This window comes from Electrona antarctica (assembly GCF_951216825.1).
Source record: "Electrona antarctica genome assembly, chromosome: 24".
Classification (NCBI taxonomy): Eukaryota; Metazoa; Chordata; class Actinopteri; order Myctophiformes; family Myctophidae; genus Electrona; species Electrona antarctica.
In genome coordinates, this window is record NC_136803.1 from 28,572,514 (window position 1) to 28,581,773 (window position 9,260).

The following is a 9,260-nucleotide window of genomic DNA, read 5'->3' on the forward strand; positions in this document are numbered from 1 at the left end:
CTACAAGCTCGTAGCGTGCCACTCGGTGGCGCGCTATGAGCTTGTAGGTCTGCTATTTTTCAATAGCTAAAGCATAACATAATGCTAACACCAAAAGGTGTTCCCGCCCAAAATGGGTTAAATTAGAATCAGAAAAAGAGAACAAAAGCCTTTTCCTCTGTGAGGTTGCCACCACACTGCTGCTCCCAAGCACCCTCGACACCCTCGACCCTCCCTTTGAAATGAACTGAATTCTAAATGCCTACATGGAGCTTATTCAAAAGCTATTACGTACATTTTTACGTTTGTTTGTATTTTGTTGTTTTCATAGCATCTCCAAATCCAATTTTACCCTTCAACATGGTTTACATCCTTGCGGGAATAATTTGTAGTTGTATATTGCTTTTGTTTTGTTTTGTTTTATTGTATCTTATTGGTGGTATTAGTCATCAATCATGGGTTTTGGTGTTTGTAAAACTGCAGGAAAGGACAATTGTAAACTGTGACAGTTAACAGTTGTAAAGTCTTTAACGATGACGTGTAATCAGGGGTCGCCATGTTGGCTTGTGGTGGACATTATTGTCAACGTAATGTTTTTGCCACGGATAACAGGTCTGTAACTCTGAGAGTGTTGGAAAATGGAACCAAACGGACCCTTACGGGTTTGTTTGGTTCCATTTGAACATAATTGCCATACTTATTCTGGAGAAAACCTGGAGACTGACATTCAGTAAAACTGATCCCATGATCAAAATTAACATAAATGGTGTGTAAAACATAAAATCAAACATTTGCCACGGACACGTTGGTGACCCCTGTTTGTACTCATGATATTAGCGTGGCCGCTGAATGTTACGTTTGTTAATATTGTTTTGTAATATTTAAGAGGTGTCACCCCCACCTGCATTGACCCCCCCCCCCCCCCCCCCCCCCTTCGCCATATATTACGCTAAATTATAGTGTGACATAATTGACACCACCTGTGCATACTGGTAGTGTTAACATAATGACTTTCCGAAACAAACCTTTTTAAATAAATAAATGTATAAATGAAGACAGTTTCCATATGAAAGGCGGTATTGTGGTGTCAACGTTGCCACAATGAAACCGCGGTGCAAACTGCTCCTGAGGTATCGGCACTTGGTAAACAAAAATCACACCTGTGTGAACTGAACGGTGCAATTATACGTACTAGCCCCTCCCTGGCGCCTGTGTGTGTGAGTGTGAGACACACTGCTCAACAGTGCCATCCAGCGGTATTGGCGAGGTGTTGCAGCTGTCCGTGCTCAGACATACAGACACAGACACACACATGGTGGCGTAATGGAGACGGCAGCGGTTTGGAAACCACTCAAAAATATAATTGGTGGGCCCTTTTTGAAACTAGTTCCTCGCCACTCGCCCTACACACTTCTCGGTTTGAGCATATAGGTATATAGAGATGCAATGGGAATTCTGGTGCCGTCTCTATTATTTATATATCTATGCTCAAACCGAGTGGAAGTGTGTAGGGCGAGTGGCGAGGAGCTAGTTCCAAAAAGGGGGCTGCAAAAAGCACTCCTTCAAGCTGTTGCCAGACTTACCAGAGAGCCGTGGACATTTTCTGCTGTCTCCCGGCTTCTTTTCTGTGTTTTTAGACAGCTGGTGGATGGAAATTAACCTCCACCCGCGGCAGCATTTCCGGGAATCTGGCCGTCGCGGCATTCAGCCATGTGGGTGGAGCTTCTTTTCCATCCACCAGCTGTCTTAAAAACCCGGAAAAGAAGCCGGCCGACAGAGAAAACTGCCCGCGGCTCTCTGCTCAGGTTTGGAACTGCTGTCTCTGGTCCTTTGATCCTTTTGACCTTCCAGTCACTGGCCTGTCCATTGACGATATTTCAGACCGCGGCCATCTTGCCAGCAAGGTGCTAACTAGGTGCAACTTTCCATTGACAGCCCATTCATTCAAACAGAAAAGTCCTATCTGATTGCATTAAACGGCGTCAAACTCACCAACATTGCAGCCGCAGACAATGTTATTAACCACTTATTACATGGCTTGGTTGAATGCTTGATTCTGATTGGTCAATCGCTTAATTCAGCGGTGAATTATGTGTCGATAATGACCGCTGCCTAATCAAACCCTCTGAGCACCAGCTGCGCCCCGCTTGATTTACTGCTGTTTCCAACATGACAGCCATGTAAACACACACACACTAGTGACACACAATGTCATTTACAGCTAAACATTGCTCTTAAAAATGTTTTTGAAAACATTTGAGCGAGAAATATACGAAGCAGGACCCGAAAATGATGATCAACTCACTTCCTTGTTTTCCGACAGCTGCAGACGCAGCCAGCGCGAACTTATGGAATACTTTTTTTGTTGTGTTTTGGGTCAATGTATTAATTTATGTTAGTTAGCCATGTAATAAGCGGGATAATATCTGTCTAGGTGGTCATTGTCGGGATATAATTCACCTTGTCGGTGAATTATCTCCCGATAATGACCACCTAGCCAGATATTATCCCGCTTATCTGCATGGTAGACTTGCTAGTCGTTGGTGGCCGCCATGGCGTCAAGAGAGCGGAGGGAGTCAAAGTATTCTTTCTTTACTGATATGATGATTGAATGAAAGAAAGAAAGTACTTAATTTCGTGAGAGACACCTAAAGGCTATTTTCAAACCACCTGAGTCGCTTTCAAAACATCTGACGGACAAGGCAACAGATAACAGGACAGGTGGGCACCTAATTGGCTCAAAAATGTTAATGTAAAAAAAAAAAAAATGTAAGGTATACATGATTAGAATTAACATGCTCAAACATTTGACAATTATGGTCTAATATTTCTGCAATTTTTTCAAAACATGTAGGCTATATATCCAGTCATTTTGGGGCATAAGCAAGAAGTTGAAGGATACAATTAAGTCTGATAATGATAGACAGTGCATGTTCACATCATGTATGGCAGGGGTGCCCAAAAGGTAGATCGCGATCTACCAGTAGATCCGACCCTAAAGAGTATTTAATTTAAATATATATAAAAAAAAAATTGGCATCTGCGACTTGAATTCAAGATGACTTGATTGATTGACATCAAAAAGAGCCTCAAATCCACAATGCAATATTTTGTTTTCAAGAGTGCTGTGCACAAACGTCGGTAGCATTATGAAATACAAAAAAAACCCTACCTATTCCATGTCTCCCCCTCTATTTCCCATTCCAAGTGCATTTGACTTATATGTAATGTTAGTACCACTATTCTAAAGCTACATATTTAAACTATTTTCAGCAATGGTGGGTAGATCTTGTTGAGCTGGTCATTTTGAAAGTAGCTCTCAAGTCAAAAAAGTGTGGCCACCCCTGATGTATGGTATACATTTTTACATTACTTTTCAAATATTACATTATTTCTTTTCCATTTTGAACAAAATAGCCAATTTTACATCGGTGCCCAGATGTCCTTAGGCCTAAATACCTCTATGGTGCCCACTGTATCGTGTGTCCCACTGCTCTGGAAGTCAAGCCTACAATTTGCACACGAAAATAACAGATCCTCACAACGCTGTGAGCGTGTAGATCTACTACTACTATGTTCATTGCACGACACCACCATCGTGCAACGAATTAGGCCTATATAACAATTTTGATTGTGCTTTAGGCCTACAAATTGCACATATCTTTTGAAGCCGTTACGTTATCTGACATTGTGGCAGTGGAAGCACGTGGGCTACTGTAGGTTTAACATAGAAATTAAATAGAAATGGGTTACTGTTAATAGAGATGTCCCGATACTGTATCGGTATCGGGGAAAGTATCGGATCGGCCCTTATTTTTCATATCGGGTCATATCGGTACAGGGGTAAGGGGTTGACACTATGGCAGGTAAATAAAATGTTGGGACATGTGGAGTGCACATTTGAGTGAGGAGTCTGCTATAAACACAACACAAGATATATAGCTAGATAGCTATAAACACAACATGAGATCACGACACTGGTATCGGTATTTGGTATCGGTATCGGCTAACACAGAAATTCGAGATCGGATCGGAAGCGAAAAACTCATTGAGTTCATGAGTTGCAATGAGTTGCATTGGTGTGGTTGACCTTAAAAACGTTGTTGTCCCGACCCAATTAACCCTTTGGTGTCGTTTGGGCTTAGCGACCAAGGTGGTGTAAATTAGTTGAGACCAGTCCAGGGGCATCCTTCAATCAGGCTTTATTTATTTACAACTTTGTTGTCTGTCTGTCTGTCTGTCTGTCTGTCTGTCTGCCTCTGTCTGCCTGCCTGCCTGTCTCTGTCTGCCTGCCTGCCTGTCTCTGTCTGCCTGCCTGCCTGTCTCTGTCTGCCTGCCTGCCTCTGTCTGTCTGTCTGCCTGCCTGTCTGCCTGCCTGTCTCTGTCTGCCTGCCTGTCTCCGTCTGCCTGCCTGTCTCTGTCTGCCTGTCTCTGTCTGCCTGCCTGTCTCTGTCTGCCTGCCTGTCTCTGTCTGCCTGTCTCTGTCTGCCTGCCTGTCTCTGTCTGCCTGCCTGTCTCTGCCTGCCTGTCTCTGTCTGCCTGTCTCTGTCTGTCTGTCTGCCTGCCTGCCTGTCTCTGTCTGTCTGCCTGTCTGTCTGTCTGTCTGTCTGTCTGTCTGTCTGTCTGTCTGTCTGTCTGTCTGTCTGCCTGTCTGTCTGCCTGTCTGTCTGCCTGCCTGCCTGCCTGTCTGTCTGTTCCATTAAATAAACTTGGGAAAATAAATAGTTAAAACTATATATTTTTTTCAATCACTTTGACAGTATTCAGTGCAACCTGTCATCTTCCTGGTTAGACACAACTGACTGCCTTTTATAGAGTGAGTAACCTACCTTATATTACCTGGTTAGCCCATACTGCTCCCCAGGTAACTCCAAAATATCCCCCACTCCTATAATCACACAATACCATTACCTAAACCTACCATATGGATGCACCCTCAACACATACTTACAGTTAGCATTATGCCATTTAGCTTACACAAACATGATAAAATTCATTATAGTCCACTCCAACCGGAACTAATAAAAGGGGTGCGTATACCCGAAGGGAACTTTTGCCCGAACACTAAACACCACACCACACTGTGGAAGGAGGATGAGAACCTTTTAAGGCTTTTATTACTCTATGATGAGAACAGACAGAGGTACGCTTAGACATCAGAGATTTACATTCCTTCTTCACAAGTCTTACCATTATGCTGTATTGTTTAATCGTAAACTAATGTGCCTTATTTGTTCATTTTATAGGTGTATGATGAGATCGGCACGTCCGCACCTTCAAAGAAATAAAGACAACTCGGCGTCGATCCCCCCCCTGCATAACTCTGAGCTGCCTGCACCCCCCTTAGTTTAAATAAATACATTTGTTACATTCTGTCTTTATTTACTCTAAATTGCTGAAATGTAGAGTTGTAGTAGCAGACTCTAAAATTGCATGTTTGAATTAATTGCTAAATGTAATGCATGGTTTCAAGCGCCAGAGGGTAGCATTGGCTACCTATACCAAACGTCATGAGTGGCATTTAGGTGCTATATTGCATTATATCGGCAATTCGGCATTTTACTGTATTATAATATTGGTACTTGGTCCCTTTCATATATTCGCTGAAAATGGCAGATCAGGTGTAGGCTCAGAAATGTTTGTTTCTCCTGTTTAGACAAAGCAAGCACATATTTTGTTAAACACTAATGATTCAGTGATTATATTTGGATTATTTATGCTGTGAATTGTATTTCTGTGGTTTAGGTTCAAATAAAGTCCAAAACCCCAACCCTGTTGCTGTGGCCTGGTCACATGACAACTCCAGAAAGCAGGATGTAATTAGTTTGATTGAGAACATGCAGGCTCAGAAATGTTTGTTTCAGGACAGAAATGTTTGTTTAAATTGTTTCTCCTGTTTAGACATTATCAGTAAGTAGGCCTACATATGTTGTTGAAAACCTTAGTAATGATTCAGTGATTATATTTGGGTTATTTATGCTGTAAATTTAATTGTATTTCTGCTGTAAATGGGTAAACTGGCGTTAGTTATCAGTATCGATATGTATGATAGATTTAGTAACCTGCTGGAAGGGAAACATAACTTAAAATTAAAAGTATGTTATAAATACAGTACACTTGTTTGCCTTTTCTTCTAAAATAAAACAGTCATAATTATTATCATTAGCCTACTAATAATTTCATGATGTAGGCTACTGTATGCTTATCTTTCTAATTCAATTGAACCTTTTCAATGAAATCCTGCCAACATCACATGCAAAAAGGTGTCACTTTTTTTTAAATTCCTATACATTGACATCGGAATAGTATATGAAAAAATTACTATGTCATAATAATGAAGTTGTAAAAAACTATAGTTAAAACATTTAGTACGGTGCTCTATTTAAAAAAAAAAAAGTCATACAATGACACAATGTGTTATTCTTGTTAGCCTAAATTGTTCACAGCACATGTTTTTATTGGTGTTTGTTGAAATAAATACATTATATGTAAGTGGTTGGATTCAATTTTAATCCCGTGTCACTCAGTAGCCTACAAAACAGAATGCAGTTCACAAGTATGGGTCTCAGCCTATAATTGATTATTAATTTGATATTTGTCATACTATGACAAATATAAATCCCTTGTTTAAATGTAAAGTCTGAAATGAGTATACAGCAAAAGTAATGTTTCAAACAAGTTCATTTATATTTCTGGTTGATTAAAAATGCTATAGTTTTTATTAAACAAGAACATTTATATTTCTGGTTGATTAAAAATCCTATAGTTTTTGTCATCTAAAACTAAGAAAAGAGAGATGACAATAACTGGTATGCAATGAATGACATTACTATGGCAAACTAAACATCTTGTATGCTCAATGAAAGAGTAAATGTGGGTAAATGTTCCCACAGATGGTTTTAAACAATAGTCTAAATCTCAGTTTAGTCGTCATGAACCCTGATCACCAGGGGGTATAGATTCAGTCATTCTGGCAGGGGTAGAGGTGTCTGATGTGGATTTTCATCCCTTGACCTGTCACCTCTCCCTTCAACCTTAAATACAACGTCCAAATTCTTATTAGTGTGAAAAGCTGAGTGGCGCAAGAGAAAAGCAGAGGTTTCACAAACTGAAGGTGGTGGGTTTGAATCTTGCTCAGGGTAAACCTTCAATTTCTGGCTTTTTAAGGCAAAGAGTGCCGAGGAAGCCCGCCTCCCTCCTCACGCTCTCTTTTAGCTCCGGTAGAAGAGGGAGGAGCACCTCCAGGGGGAGGATCTTTTTAGGAGCCCACCCCTAGAGGGATGATCCTTTTTTGGGAGCCCGCCTCCTTGGGGAGGAGCTTAATTAATTTACATATTATGCAAAGCAGTATTTTTTATTTAATGCTATTTATTTTTGTTTTTTTTTTAGCTCCCTACCTGAAGATTATTTTGAGTTTTTTTTTTTTAGGTTTGAGTGTTTTTAGTTGGCCTTTTTTTTTTTTGGTTTGAGGGCTTTTGTTTTTAGTTGGCATTTTAGTTTTGAACCTATGACGTTAGGTTTATGAAGCCTAGTTTTTATCTATTGAGCCACACTGGCATGTAAGCTATAATCGGGAATGTAATACTTAACCCACATTCGAGAATTTAGATGGACAGTGAAAATGTGAGGTTTGAACACTGCACCTCCGGTTTCTAAGTTCCAGGTTTATCTTTTGAGCCACACTGACATGTCAAATCTATCGGCGAACGTCTTACTTAACCATCCTTTCAGAAATTAGATGGAAAGTGAATATGTGAGGTTTGAACACTGCACCTTTGGTTTCTAAGTTCCAGGTTTATCCTTTGAGCCACACTGACATGTCAAATGTATCGGCGAACGTCTTACTTAACCTTCCTTTCAGAAATTAGATGGACAGTGAAAATGTGAGGTTTGAACACTGCACCTCCGGTTTCTAAGTTCCAGGTTTATCTTTTGAGCCACATTGACATGTCTGATGGATCGGCGAATGTCTTACTTAACCCACCTTTCAGAAATTAGATGGACAGTGAAAATGTTAGGTTTGAACGGTCAGGGGACCTTAGTATAATTGCCTTATTTGAATCTGAATCCAACATATAAAAAACATATTTGTGATTTTTGTTCGTTTAATTTGCTAGTTTTTCCTTTTTTTGTTCAGAATTGAAAAATGGGAAAATGCTAAACGAAAAATCACAAAAACTGGTCAAGGGACCTTAGTATAAGTATGTTTGTTCAATTTAATCCAGCAAAAAGAAAATTGCTATTTTTTTCCTTTTTTTTCAGAATTGAAAAATGGGAAAACACTAAACGAAAAATCACAAAAATGGTGGTGCCTTAGTATAATTCTGTTTGAGTCCAGCAAACAGAAATTTGCAATTTTCTTCCAATTTAACCAGTGGCGCAGTGTGTTAGAACGCTGCCACATGATCGGGAGATGGTGAGTTCAAATACAGCTCAAGTGTTTACTTTCAAGACCGATTTCAGAAGAAGAAAAGCAAAACAAAAGCAGTGTGAATTGTCTGGAACCAGTGGAGCAGTGTGTTAGAACGCTGCCACATGATCGGGAGATGGTGAGTTCAAACCCCACTCAAGTCTTTATTTTCAAGACCGATTTCAGAAGAAGAAAAGCAACACAAAAGCAGTGTGAATTATCTTGAACCAGTGGAGCAGTGTGTTAGAACGCCCCACATGATCTGGAGATGGTGAGTTCAAATCCCACCCAAGTCTTTACTTTCAAGACCGATTTCAGAAGAAGAAAACCAACAAAAAAGCAGTTGAATTGTCTGGAACCAGTGGCGCAGTGTGTTAGGACACTCCCACATGATCGGGAGATGATGAGTTCAAACCCCACTCAAGTCTTTACTTTCAAGACCGATTTCAGAAGAAGAAAACCAACGACCTATCAACCAACACATTCAAAGGCATATCAATCCCATTAATCCGTTTTCTTATCAAGTTGAAGGCATCCCGGATTTTGTTGAGGGTGGGTTGGGTGTTTCATGGTTTCTCATCAACTCCATGTTAAATCACCCAATTACCCCCCAACGGACACTAGCCCTAACCCTAACCCTAACCCTAACCCTAGTTGTCTGGTACCAATTGGTTACCATATAGTACCAGAACAAAACAAACAAGAAAGCAGTGTGAATTGTCTGGAACCAGTGGCGCAGTGTGTTAGAACGCTGCCACATGATCGGGAGATGGTGAGTTCAAACACCACTCAAGTCTTTACTTTCAAGACCGATTTCAGAAGAAGAAAACCAACAAAAAAGCAATGGGAATTGTCTGGAACCAGTGGCGCA

The 9,260-nt window shown here is 40.5% G+C and overlaps 1 long non-coding RNA gene across 1 annotated transcript; it reads left to right on the forward strand.

Moving 5' to 3' along the window:
- Positions 1-5,037: 5,037 nt before the first annotated feature.
- LOC306916941 lies at positions 5,038-5,938 on the forward strand. The gene is made up of 2 exons (XR_013789063.1): positions 5,038-5,122; positions 5,226-5,938. It is a non-coding gene; the product is annotated as an uncharacterized lncRNA (long non-coding RNA).
- The last annotated feature ends 3,322 nt before the right edge of the window (positions 5,939-9,260 follow it).